Raw genomic sequence first — 14,042 nt, 5'->3', positions numbered from 1 at the left:
TTAACGCTTTTCCACTCCTTTCTATTAAAAATCATTGCCTTGGGACCCATATTTATTGTTGACTCACATCACTTTATCTTTTGCCACCCAGCTAAATATAAATACCTCCAATTTGTCTGCATTCCAGCGAAAAAAATTATTAACCAAAGTGAAATGTTGTTTACAATACATAAACGTGAAGAACAAGACGAAAAAACTTGTTTACTTTATGTTACATGAAAATGATGGGACAACTCTGTTAGTTTTTGGTTGTCAATGTCTAGTAAATGCTGTTATTGCTTCAGTTTTACCCGTGTTACAAGTCCCGACCCTAGGATGAACAAAAATATGCGACTACTTTGTGAAGATGTTTTGCGTCTCTCGTTATGCGACATACATTCGGCCATTTTATCAAAACACTACGAAACGTTAAGACGAGTTTTTTATGATATTGTTATTAATAACAATAACAAATAGTCGCGAAGTATGCGCGTATGTGTGTTGTATAAGTGAGTCAATATGTGTGTCCGTTCAAGAGATAGTCAGTCTCTTGGCTAGATTGTTTATGTGTATTAATTTAAATTTTAAGTGGTTAATTAAATGTCTATTGTTAATTGTTTTAAATGGACTTTCTTTGATGATGGGTGGAGTGCTATTTATATTTCGGGCACTGAAGAAAATGTTATTTTTATACCCCTCATAACACTGTGGTACAGGGTATTATGTCTTTGTGCATATGTTTGTAACAGGCAAAAATAATCGAGATAGACCCATGGTTCCTTTTGAGAATATGCGTAGAATCACTTTCTGAGTCGATTTATGTACAGGTCGCATTTATAATCCGAATTGGATGAAATTTGGCACAGCTCATTTGTTTTGGACCAAGGACGAACTCTATTGAAATTGGGAAAAATCGGTTCAGATTTAGATATAGCTCCCATATATAGCTTCGTCCGATTTAAGGTAAATGGGGTACCAAAGTCCCTATATATCTTTCGATTTGCACGAATTTTGGCATAGCGCATTGAATTATGTCTAGAATGACGTGTGCTAAGTTTCCTGAAAATCGGTTCAGATTTAGATATAGCCCCCATATATGTTCTCCTCTGATTTTATTTAAATGGTGTATCAAACTCCCTAAATATTTTTCGATTTGCACGAAATTTATCATCGGGTACTGAATTCAGTCTAGAATGATGTATGCTAAGTTTCGTGAAAATCGGTTCAGATTTAGATGTAGCTACCATGCATAATTTCCTCCGTTTTTTTTTTTTTTTTTTTTTTGTAAATGGTGCACCAAAGTCCCTATATATCTTTCGATTTGCACGAAATTTGGTATAGCCTACTGAAATAAGTCCAGAATGATGTGTGCTAAGTTTCGTGAAAATCGGTTCAGATATAGATTTTTAGATATAGCTATTTTTTAGCAAAGCAAAATGAGGTTTCAGTTCACTGAAGTTATTTTTTCGTATATAAAAAAATGCGTGCAGTTAACGCATTCGTGTTTTGTACGTCACCGTACAAATTTGTTCAAATTAAATGATAACAAAATGCTTAGAGGCAGTATTTCGCCAGCAGATCTTCAGCCACTCCGCCACCTACCCGCGTTGAAGTCAAACCAAACGAAACTTTTATCTAAAATAGATAGACAGGTAATGGAAGAGGTAATAATTTATTTACCAACAAAAACCGTTACAAGATTGCGTTAATGCTTGTGTTGTTGCAGAAAAAAGATAAACCATAATTGCAGTGGTGCATCAAGTTTTCAAGGCATATACTAAGCTGGACTTAAGGTATGCCATTAGTGAGTCGTTTACTCAAAGACAAAAAATGTCAATTGCCCACTAGACATCTCTAATGAAATGATGCATAAATTCTTCGATAGACATATTTTTATGGTCAAGTGGTTAAGACTTAACCAGTTTTTGTAATTATTGTGGTTAGGCTAAGGCTATAATAATATTTTTTTTCAAAAACCATTACAAAAATAAACCGGAATTAAAAAAAAATATATATTCAAGATCTCTTTTAGAATATTTTTGCATGAAAGGGGACGATCTATTGGTGTGAATTATTTAAAGAATGATTTTTGAAGGACCTAAACCATGAATTTCTTAAAGAAAAAATTCCAGGAGCTATGGCGTTGATGTTTAAAGACAAATTTATTGAAGGATCTGAAGTGATATACCTTTTTTAAAAAATATTTCAAGGACCTGAAAAGCTTTAAGTGTATATTTTTTAAGAATATTAATTCAAGGAATAGGTAAGGACTCCATGTATCTCGAAGTTTTTTTCAAGGACTTCAAGCGTGGATTTTTAGCTGAATATTTTTCATGGGCCTGAGTGGTTATACCTCACATCTTTCACGAATTTCCAGTTACTCTAAATATGTTCACTTCGACAGATATGTTAACAAAAAATGAAAACATAGGTATGTATGTACCATCATTGCATTATGTATATGCAAAAAGTAATACCACCACCTCCGCCGCTCAACACAATTCTTCAAATGCTTCGACGTCAAGCATGAATGCATTAATTTGCATCGAATTCGTTAAAACCATAAAACACAGGCAAACCGAAAGTACTAATAATACCCTCCGGGGTAGGAGTACACAGTACATGATGATGAGACGTGCCTCATCATTTCTGGAAATGGTACGAAAAGGCAATTTCACTTTCTCGTTCATTTAATAAAAAAAAACATAATGCAAATGAATGAAAAAAATGCATAAATTTAGGTCTGGCAATGCCAAATGGGGGTTTTAGGGTTTTTTTATAGAAAAAAATATCTTCTTTTTTTCTATAGAAAAAACGGTACGGAATAGTTTTTTCCATAGAAACAAGATAGCACAAAAGGTTTTTAAAATTTTTATAGAACAAAATATCTCTGGGTCCCCCCTTTTTTTGTATAAAATATTGTGCAGAATTGTCTCCTGATTTTTTTCTATAGAAAAAATAGCCCAGGAATGTCTTCAAATTATATCGAAAATAAAATAGCCCAAGAGGTTTAATTTTTCCTCAATAGCCCTGAAAAGGAGTTAAAGCTTCATTCTATAGAAAAAATAGACAAAAAGGGATTCAAAATAGTCCAAGGAAGGCTTCAAAATTTTTCTGTAAAAAATAGGTAATGGAGTGGTTCAGATTTTTTATCGAAAAAAAAGATAGTACAAGAGGGACTTAAATTAGTTCTATAGAAAAAATTTTCTGCGAGCGGCCTCCAACTTTTTCCTTTAAAAAAATTTCCATTAGTTATTTCATATTTTTTTCTATAGGAAAAAATAGCCCATGGTATCAGCTTAGCGTAAATTCCAGTTATTTCCATAGCCCTTGATCGACTTTTCTAATAAAAATATCCGATGAGATGTTTAAGATTTTTAAATGACAAAAAGGGGCTTTAGATCCAATAAAGGCTTTAGAAAATAGCACAAAAGGGTCTTCATATTTTTCTATCGAAAAAATAGACAAAGAGGGACTTCATTTTTTTTAGAGTATAATAACCCCTGGTGAGGCTTCAGAATTTTTTTCCTATAGAAATAATAGCCCTATAGGGGCTTCAGTTTTTTTTTCTTTAGGAAAAAACGCCCACGAGAGGCTTCAGCTTATTCTCTATAGAAAAAAGTCTTAGAAGGGCTTCGGATTTATTTTCTATAAAAAATTTAGCCTTAAGGAGCTACAGATTTTGTCTATAGAAAGATATGTACCACTGAGGAGCTACCAACTTTTTTGTATAAAAAGGAATGTAGCTATTGAAAAAGGTTGCCCAAATGGGCTTCAAATATTGTTATATAAAGAAATATCACATATGAACAACAGATTTTTCTTCCATAAAATGAAATGTAGATCTTTTCCTATAGGAAAAAATCCAATAAAGGCTTTAGAGAATAACCCAAAAGGGTATTTTCTATCTAAAAACTTCACATTTTTTATAGAAAAAATAGCCTTATTTTTTCTATAAAAAATATCCCTGGAGGGGATATAGAAAAACATAGTTCACGAAGTGCTCCAGATTTTGTTCGATAGAAAAAAGGGCTTCAGAATTGTTTCTATAAAAATAGCATGAAAAGGCTCCAGATTAGTTTCTATAAAATTAGCTTAATTTTTTACAGCAAATAATTGCCTAAGAAAGGGCATCTGATTTAAAAACACCCCAAGAGAAACTTCAGACGTTTTTCGATAGAAGAAAATAGCCCAGAGTGTTTAAAAATAGTTAGGAAAGTTCAAAAGTCGAACGGGGCCGGGGACTATATGATACCCTTCACCACTTTGTGTGCACACAAGAGATACTCATACGTATAATTTCTTGTCGATAGAACAGACATACTATATTTGGAAGATAATCGATATGCAATCGGACTAAATTAAATATGTGATATACATTGATATATGTATGTACCAATTTACATTAGCCCATAAACATGTCATTCTATGCCAAATTGCGGGTAAATAGAAAAAAATGTTGAGGCTTTGATTCACTATTTACACAAAATCGGACGAAAATATATATAAATCTGAAACTTAACACACATCATTCTAGACTCCATTCAGTACGCTATGCCTAATCGAAAGATGTATAGGGAAATTGGTGCTCCATTAACATTAAATAGGACGAAAATAAATATGGGAGCTATATCTATATCTGTACTGATTTTCACTAAATTTACTTATAAATAATTCTGGACTTTATTCAGTACGATATGTCATATTTCGTACAAATACAAATATATATATATATATCTAAACGTGAACCGATATTAACGAATATTAGCATACATCACACTAGACTCAATTCAGTACGCTAAGCCAAATTTCATGCAAATTGAGACAAATATAGGGGCTTTGGTGCCCAATTTACTAAAATCGGACAAAAATATATATGGGAGCTAATCTAAATCTGAACCGATTTTTCCCACACTCCGTCTTAGAATTATTAAAAAAAATATTTATTATATACTCGTACTTAATTGAATCTCAAAAGTTATACGAGAACTTCATAATCTGAGAACAAAAACCAATTCTCATCCCCAAATGCTGACAATCTCTAATCAGTCACTTGCCACGACAACTTTCTTCATTACGATTTCACGGTTTATTTTCTCAAAATTTTTATGACATTCATATCTAAAATATTAAATCTCCACCCAAAAAAGAAATTTTATATTGAGAAAATAAAAAAATCCAATATAACCCAATGATGACACCGTGACTAAAGTGGCCCACACACGTCAAACATGTGCGTTCGATCGGTGTGAATCGAAGCAATGTTTGACGTGTATGGTACGGTTTTCACACCGATTTGCCGGTGCGCACACCGATCGAAAAAAATTAAAAATTTTTAATTTTTCGTTGTGCGACGCGCACATGTTTGACGTCTGTGGCCTGGTGTGTGGATATTTTCTCATTTGTTGAAAAATTTCGTGGAGTGCGGATCAGCGGACAAATGCAATACATATGTATTTGGAAGATTTTTTGATGTTTTTACACATATTCTACTGTGTGGCAAATAAAAATGATTTTTCCCGGAATAAAATAAAAGTATTTAATACATTTATATTAAATAAAAACATTTCGTATTTTTTCCGTCATCACTGTCGCGGTCCATCTTCACGCTTCAAAAATAAATATGAAATGAAGTTTAATGGATCCGTTTGACGTGTGTGGGCTAGGAGCTTCACACCGATCGAACGCACATGTTTGAGGTGTGTGGCCCACTTAAATCAAAAACCCCACAACAACAAAAAGAACCGACAGACTCATCTCCCCATAATAACAACAAATTACAGCGACATAAATTACAATACAAAGAAAAAGAAGAAGAAGAAGACACAAAACAAGAAATCAATGTGAAATGCCGGAATTACCTACTTTTCAGGCAGCCAACCAGCCTCTCCACCCAAATGTTTAAAACGCCGCACAACATCAACCGAAAACCTGTAGAAAGACACAGAAATGTTGCACTTGTTGCGTTGCATTGCATTGCATCAAACGGCTGTGTAAGAAATAACCCCAGATGAAATTAAACAAGACAGGTTGGGAATTGCAAAGCCATGAACTTTCTCAACGATAGCAGTGCGCAACGTGCCATTAAAAGCTGCCAGTAAGAAAACAACCGGGCAGAATACTAAAGAAATGTAAAACAACAACAAACCGGCTAACATGTTGCAATACCATTTATAATAAGGAGAGAATGTGCGATGCGGTTGTTGTTGCAGCGGTACCATATAAAACAACAATGTTTCCTTTCAAATTAAAAAAAAAAATTGCAAATAGAAGATTAACTTATCGGAGAGGGAGAAAAATACCTAATATACTCATCTTCTACAAATTTGCTATTTTTTGTATAGAAAGAAATCTGAATATAGATAGAGGTTATTTTTTTTCTATAGAAAACTATTTTTCAGATCTGATTTTTTTTTCTAAAAGAAGAAACCTACTGCAACCTATTAAAAATTTAATTTCATTCAGGCAGATTTACCAACCATCGACGTACCAATGACGTAGCCAGAGGGGGGTCATACATATATATATATGTATATGTGGGATATATATCGAAATCTGAACCGATTTTTCCGAAACTTACCAGTCATGATTCTAGACTCAATTCAGAACGCTGTGCCAAATTTAATGCAAGTCGAAAGATATATAGGGACTTTGGTACACTATTTACCTAAAATCGGACGATAATATATATGGGAGACAGGGACGTACGCAGGGGGCGGCCCGGGGGTCCCGGGCCCCGCCCCGAAATGATTTTTTTTCACAGTAAATTTATGTTAGAAACAGCGATTTTTTTTTCATTTTGTACCATCGGGCCCCCCCCGAAATGAAATCCTGTGTACGTTGCTGATGGGAGCTATATCTAAATCTGAACCGATTTTCACGAAATTTAACACACATCATTCTAGACTCAATTCAGTACGCTATGCCAAATTTCATATAAATCAAAGGGTATATAGGACTTTGGTGCGCTATTTACATAAAATCGGACCAAAATATTTATGGGAACTATATCTAAATCTGAACCGATTTTCCCGAAACTCGCCACTCATCATTCTAGACTTAATTCAGTACCCTATGCCAAATTTCGTGCAAATTGAAGGATATTTAGGGACTTTGGTTCACCATTTACATTGAATCGGACGATAATATATATAGTAGCTATATCTAAATCTGAACCGATTTTTACGAAATTTAACACACATTGTTATAGATTCAATTCAGTACGCTATGCCAAATTTCGTGCAAATCGAAGGACATATAGGGACTTTGGTGTACTATTTACCTAAAATCGGACGAAAATATATATGGGAGCTATATCTAAATCTGAACCGATTTTTACGAAATTTACCACTCATCATTCTTGTCTTAATTCAGTACGCTGTGCCAAATTTCGTTCAAATCGAAAGATATATAGGACATTTGGTGCAACATTTACGTAAAATCGGACGAAAATATATATGGGAGGTATATCGAGAACAGAACAGATTTTCCCGAAACACACCACTCATCATTCTAAACTCAATTTAGTACCCTATGCAAAATTTTGTGCAAATTGAAGGACATTTAGGGATTTTGGTTTTCTCCAATTTCAATAGGATTCGTCCTTGGGCCAAAAACTGACATGTGCCCAACTTTATCCAAATCGGATCATAAATGCAACCTGTACTTTGTTCACAAAAATACATGGACGACGTACGGACGGACTGGTCGGATTTTTATTATTAAAAACGCTTGTGCTATTCTTTAAAAATCTCAAATCCTCTTATGCGTTATTTTTTCCATAGAAAAAATCGGAATATCAGTTTTGTACAAAAAATTGGTAAAACCTCATTAGTGTTTATTTTTTCTCAAAACATTTTTCTATAGAAAAATTGTCTAATACATTTTTTTCCTTCCTGACAAATCATAATTTGTTTTCAATTTTGTTGTTGCTCTTTTTCGCAAATGATTCTTGACCCAGTTTTTGGGAAAAAAACAAACGACAAGAACAACAACAGCAACATAAACTTGTTAACTGAACACGAGGAATTTCACTAATCAAAGAAGCAAAGGTAAGCAAAAATTATACCCCAACAACTGCTTTCGACAACTTACTCGGAACAGCAAATTATGTCAGTTAGACAAGTAAGTCAGTCATATAACCCATACCTGGGTATGACAGACGCCACAGTCGTTTGCTGTAAAAGAAACGGTTTCAAATTCATGTCTCAATGATTTTCAATTTTTTGTTTTTTTTTTGCGATTTTGGTTGGGTTTAAGTACTGGTTTTTCGTACTGAACGCTTCTATGGACAACATTATTTACAGATAACTGACCAAACATACGCGCGCACACACACACAAACTCAAGCTTTTGATTGATAGTTTTAGTTTCGCACAGCATTGTGCCATTCAATGGAGCAGTAAATTATACGTATGGACACTATTGAACCGGTCGACTTGTATCACTGATGATGATCGTTTACGTCTTACATATATGGAGCATATATGAGCGGCACTCAGGGAGGTACAGATTTCTTGTGCGCATGCCTACCATACCGCCCATACGAGTAAATGTTATTTATTGTTGTTCGATATACAACAACCCGTTGTCAATTACATGCAACTTGTTTGAGAACCGTATTGTTTCGGATAATTCATAGTTTAATAGCACAAAAGGGCTTTAATTATGTACGGTTACATGGCCGAAATGAATGAAATCAATATTGAAATATTAACGGTATTATCGGTGTGCTCATATTGATATATATTTAGGCATGTATGTTGAATGCAAAAATCTGTTATTAAAATTCCATCGAGGGGTTACTTTGGAGTTACATTAAAGTTTCGATATTTATATTATGTCTTCGAGCATATGTTTGTATGAGACTAAAGGAAACGAGATCGAGACATGATTCCTTTTGAGAATATACATAAAATCACTTTTTGAGTCGATTAATGCAAGCTCATCTATCCGTCCGTCTATCTGTCCATGTTAAATTGTAAACAAAGTGCAGGTCGCATTTATTATCCAAATGAGACGAAATTTGGCACAGATCATTTATTTGCCGCAAAGTCAAACCCCATTGAAATTGGTGAAAATCGGTTCAGATTTAGATATAGCTCACATATACATTTTCACCGGGTTTAATGTAAATGGTATACTAAAGTCCCTGTATATCTTTCGATTTGGACAAAATTTGGCACTGAATTAGGTATATAATGATGTGTGTTAAGTTTCCTGAAAATCGGTCCAGATTTTTATCTAGCTCCCATATATATTTTCGTCCGATTTTATGTAAATGGTGTACCAAAGTCTCTATATATCTTTCGATTTGCACGAAATTTAGCACAGCGAACTGAATTAGGTCTACATTGATGTCTACTAAGTTTCGTGAAAATCGGTTAAGATTTAGATATATCTCCCATATATATTTTCGTCCGATTTTAGGTAAAAAGTGCACCAAAGTCTCTATATATCCTTCGATTTACCCGAAATTTGGCATAGCGTTTTGGATTGAGTCTAAAATTATGACTGGTAAGTTTTGTAAAAGTCGGTTTAGATTTAGATATAGCTCCCATATATATTTACGCGTCCGATTTAATGTAAATGGTGTACCAAAGTCCCTATATATCTTTCGACTTGCACGAAATTTGGCATAGCCAAATTAAGTTTCGTGAAAATCGGTTCAGATTTAGATATAGCTCCCATATACGTTTTCGTCCGATTAAATAGAAATTGTGCACCAAAGTCCCTATAAATCTTTCGATTTGCACGAAATTTGGCATAGTGTAGTGAATTAGGTCTAGAATTATGTGTGTCAAGTTTCCTGAAAATCGGTCCAGATTTAGATATAGCTCCCATGAAATTAAATCTGAAATCGGTTCAGATTTAGATATAGCTTCTATATCTGACCAAATGAAAAATTTAGTATCGGTTGCAGAATGACATGTTTATGGGTCCAGTTTCATTTTACTGGTAGTTTTAAAATGAGACGTCTATTAGGATTCATCTGTTAAATATACCCAAAGTGGTGAAGGGTATCATATAGTCGGCCCCGTCCGACTTTACTACTTTCCTTACTGGTTTTTGTCCGATTTACTGTAAACGGAGTACCAAAGTCCCTATATATCTTTTGATTTACATGAAATTTGGCATAGCGTATTGAATTAAGTTTAAAATGACGTGTATTAAGTTTAGAGAAAATCGGTTCAGATTTATATATAGCTCCCATATATATTTTCATCCGATTTCATATAAATTGTGTACCAATTTAATGTAAATGGTGTTCCAAAGCTCCTATATATCTTTCGATTTCCACGAAATTTGGCATGGCGTACTAAATTAAGTCTAGAATGATGATGTACCTGAAAATCGGTTCAGATTTTGATATAGCTCCCATATATATTTTCGTCCGATTTAATGTAAATTTAGCACCAAAATCCCATATATCTTTCGATTTCCACCAAATTTGGCATAGCGTACAGAATTGAGTCTAAAATGATGTGTGGTAAGTTTCGGGGAAATCGGTTCCAATTTCAATATAGCTCCAACATATGCATATGTATTTGTCCAATTTTGCACAACGTATCAAATTGAGACTTGAATGATGTTATTGCGTTTTATTGAAATTGGTGCAGATGCAGCCATAGCTTCCATATGTATTTCGAAGTGGTGTCTGATTGAAATTTAATTTTGAAAATTTTTACCAGAGCGGCGTACCGGATAGCGTGTATCAATTTTGCAATTTTCCATAACTTTGTCCCACGGTACGCAGTCGACTCTAAATCTGCCCGATGAAATTAAATTTATCATAGGTTGCAGAAAGACATGAGCAGGATCCTTCAAGTGAACAGTGACATGACATTGTAAGGATGCATATGTACAAAATACCCAAAGTGGTGAAGGGTATCATATAGTCAGCCCAGTACGACTTTACTTTTTTTCCTTACAGGTTTTTTACTTTTGCAAAAATCTCATAATTCACACACATCCAAAGTTCATTGCCTAAAAAAATAATTCTTTCTCAAGAAATATCGCAACGTAACCATGCAAATTATTATGAAACCACAAACTCGGCATAGAATATGAATTTTCCTAAGCAAATTGAGTTTCAAGAAAACCACGGACAACAAGTACAATACTAAACAAATACAAATTATCTAATAAATACCGCTACAAAGAGGCTTACCAAAAAAAATTGCCGTTAAAATCCGTCATAAAAACAAAACCTTTGGCTGGGTATTTGCCCACGGCCTTTTAGACCAAATTAGTACTTGAGGTGTAGAAAATTGTTAATAATGATGACGATGATGATGATAACTATGAAGATGAGCAATACAATGTGGATAATGTCAAATGATGCTAATAATGCAATTTATGATGACGCGAATGAAAAGACAGTGTAAACAAAAAACAGATGATGACGATATTCATAAAAAATATATTTTTTAGATTTTACTTCATAGGGATGTCATGATAGGAATATTTTAAAAAAAAAGAAATATTTTAAAAATTGTAGACCTCGAAAAAAATATTTAAAAATCCACGTCTATTATAGACTTCGAAAAAGATTTAAAACATCCCTAAAAAAGTTTTTAAAAATCCACGCCTTTTATAAAAATCGAAGAAAATATAAAAATCCACGCCTATAATAGGCCTCAAAAAAATATATTTTACAAATCCAAGCATATTATGGACCAAAAAAATATATATTTAAAAAATCCACGCCTCTTTAACTTCAAAAAATATAAATTTTAAAAATCCAAGCCTATTATATTATAGAAAAATCCTCGGCTATAATAGTCTTTAAAAATATATATTTAAAAAATTCAAACCTATTATAGATCTTGTTCGAAAATACAGTGGTGGCCACAGAATTAAAACATTTACTGTGGTAAACATTTTTTGGTCAGCCCTCGATTCGTTTGAAGTATTTTTGAAAATTTTTTAATTCAGAACACTTCGATATACTGCACTCAAGAGATTTAGTGTGAAAATGGAAAATTATTTCATGCAATTTTTCCATAAATAACGGTTTTTATGAAAATACATCGACTTTGAAGTGGCCATATAATTAAAACATTGTGTGATTTTTTACTTGACTGCATTTTTTGAAAATATTTTTTTAAAAAAGCTCTATAATTTAGTTAAATTATGTAAACTAAGCACCGTTAAAATCATTTACTGATAAAATTTTTCGAAAAAATCTGTAAAATCTATCAAAAATGCCAAAAATGTGTTCAGTACACCTTACATTCAGAAAATAACCCTTATTATAGAAAATAAAGGTCCGAATGCACCAGAAATTGCTAGAATTAGTAGAAAACAATAAATAATTCTCAAAATAAATAAATATTTGAAATAATAACTCAAAAAAATGGGAATTAACTTAAAGGAACGATTCAACTTCGATAGCCTTTATTGAAGAAGGCCGGAATATTTTTGCAGTATGTGAGGAAATATCGACTGATATTGGCATTTATTATATCAAATCGGTTGTTCGAGTAGTACAGAATATATTTCATCAAAAAAATTATCAGTCACAACAGAACGAACAGAGATCAACACCTATGTTGACGAGAAAACGTTTCTGGTACACAGCATCATGTTTGATGGTTAACTCTTGACCCTTAAAATCTATTGAACATGACAATATTTTTCCAAAATAATATTTTTTGAATAGAATAATGCCCATTTAATCTATTTTAGCCTAAATGAAAGACAAATTTTACAATTTGACAAATATTTAAAGTCTTGAGTTGAGCATCAAAAATGCTGCTGTGTGGCAGAAACTTTTACTCGTCAACCTAGGTGTTGATCTCTGTTCTTTCTGTTGTGACTGGTATATTTTTTGATCAAATATATTGTGTACTACTCGAACAATCGATTTCATATAATAAATGCCAATATCAATCGATATTTCCTCACATACTGCAAAAATATTCCGGCCTTCTTCAATAAAGGCTATCGAAATTTAATCGTTCTTTTAGGTTAATTCCAATTTTTTGAGTTTTTATTTCAAATATTTATTTATTTTGAGAATTATTTATTGTTTTCTACTAATTCTATAAATTTCTGGTGCATTCGGACCTTTATTTTCTATAATAAGGGTTATTTTCTGAATGTAAGGTGTACTGAACACATTTTTGGCATTTTTGATAGATTTTACAGATTTTTTCAAAAATTTTTATCAGTAAATGATTTTATCGGTGCTTAGTTTACATAATTTAACTAAATTAAAGAGCTTTTTTAAAAAATATTTTCAAAAAATGCAGTCTAGTAAAAAATCACACAATGTTTTAATTATATGGCCACTTCAAAGTCGATGTATTTTCATAAAAACCGTTATTTATGGAAAAATTGCATGAAATAATTTTCCATTTTCACACTAAATCTCTTGAGTGCAGTATATCGAAGTGTTCTGAATTAAAAAAATTTCAAAAATACTTCAAACGAATCGAGGGCTGACCAAAAAATGTTTACCACAGTAAATGTTTTAATTCTGTGGCCACCACTGTATATTTATTTCCCACCCCATCAAAATCGACATCCCTATTCGTATTTCCTCTACTGTGTGGTTAGTTGATCTAATGTCATCATTTGTGGCAACAACAATAACAATAGCAAAAAAAAACAAATTCCGTTTTGCTAACGTAATATTATAAATATTATATTCACACAATTTATTGTGTATTGTTGTTGTTTTTTTATTTCTCAGTTACCAGTTACAGGCTGGGTTGTAGTTGTGGTTTATATTTCCCATATAATATATATTTTTTTCTTCTTCTTCGATTTATTTTCCGACTCCTCTTCAATAACAATAATGACTTTGATTAAATGAACGGTTATAATAACATTGACGAAGGAAAATTTTGAAAAACAAAAACAAAATAATTATTATTAAATTTAAAATTATCTATTGACATAATTGTAACAATGTTGATTAAAATTGTGTGATGTAATTAAAATAGATTATATAATTATTTAACGAAGTAAAGTGGAGGACTTGACAAAAATGGCACGCCAATTATTATCTAGCCGTTGGAAAAATATAAATATTTAAATATAAATATTTTCAAAAA

Source organism: Musca vetustissima, unplaced genomic scaffold (assembly GCF_032173495.1).
Source record: "Musca vetustissima isolate MV318-11 ecotype Yass unplaced genomic scaffold, APGP_CSIRO_Mvet_v1 utg1965, whole genome shotgun sequence".
Classification (NCBI taxonomy): domain Eukaryota; kingdom Metazoa; phylum Arthropoda; class Insecta; order Diptera; family Muscidae; genus Musca; species Musca vetustissima.
Note: the sequence above shows the minus strand (reverse complement) of the source record.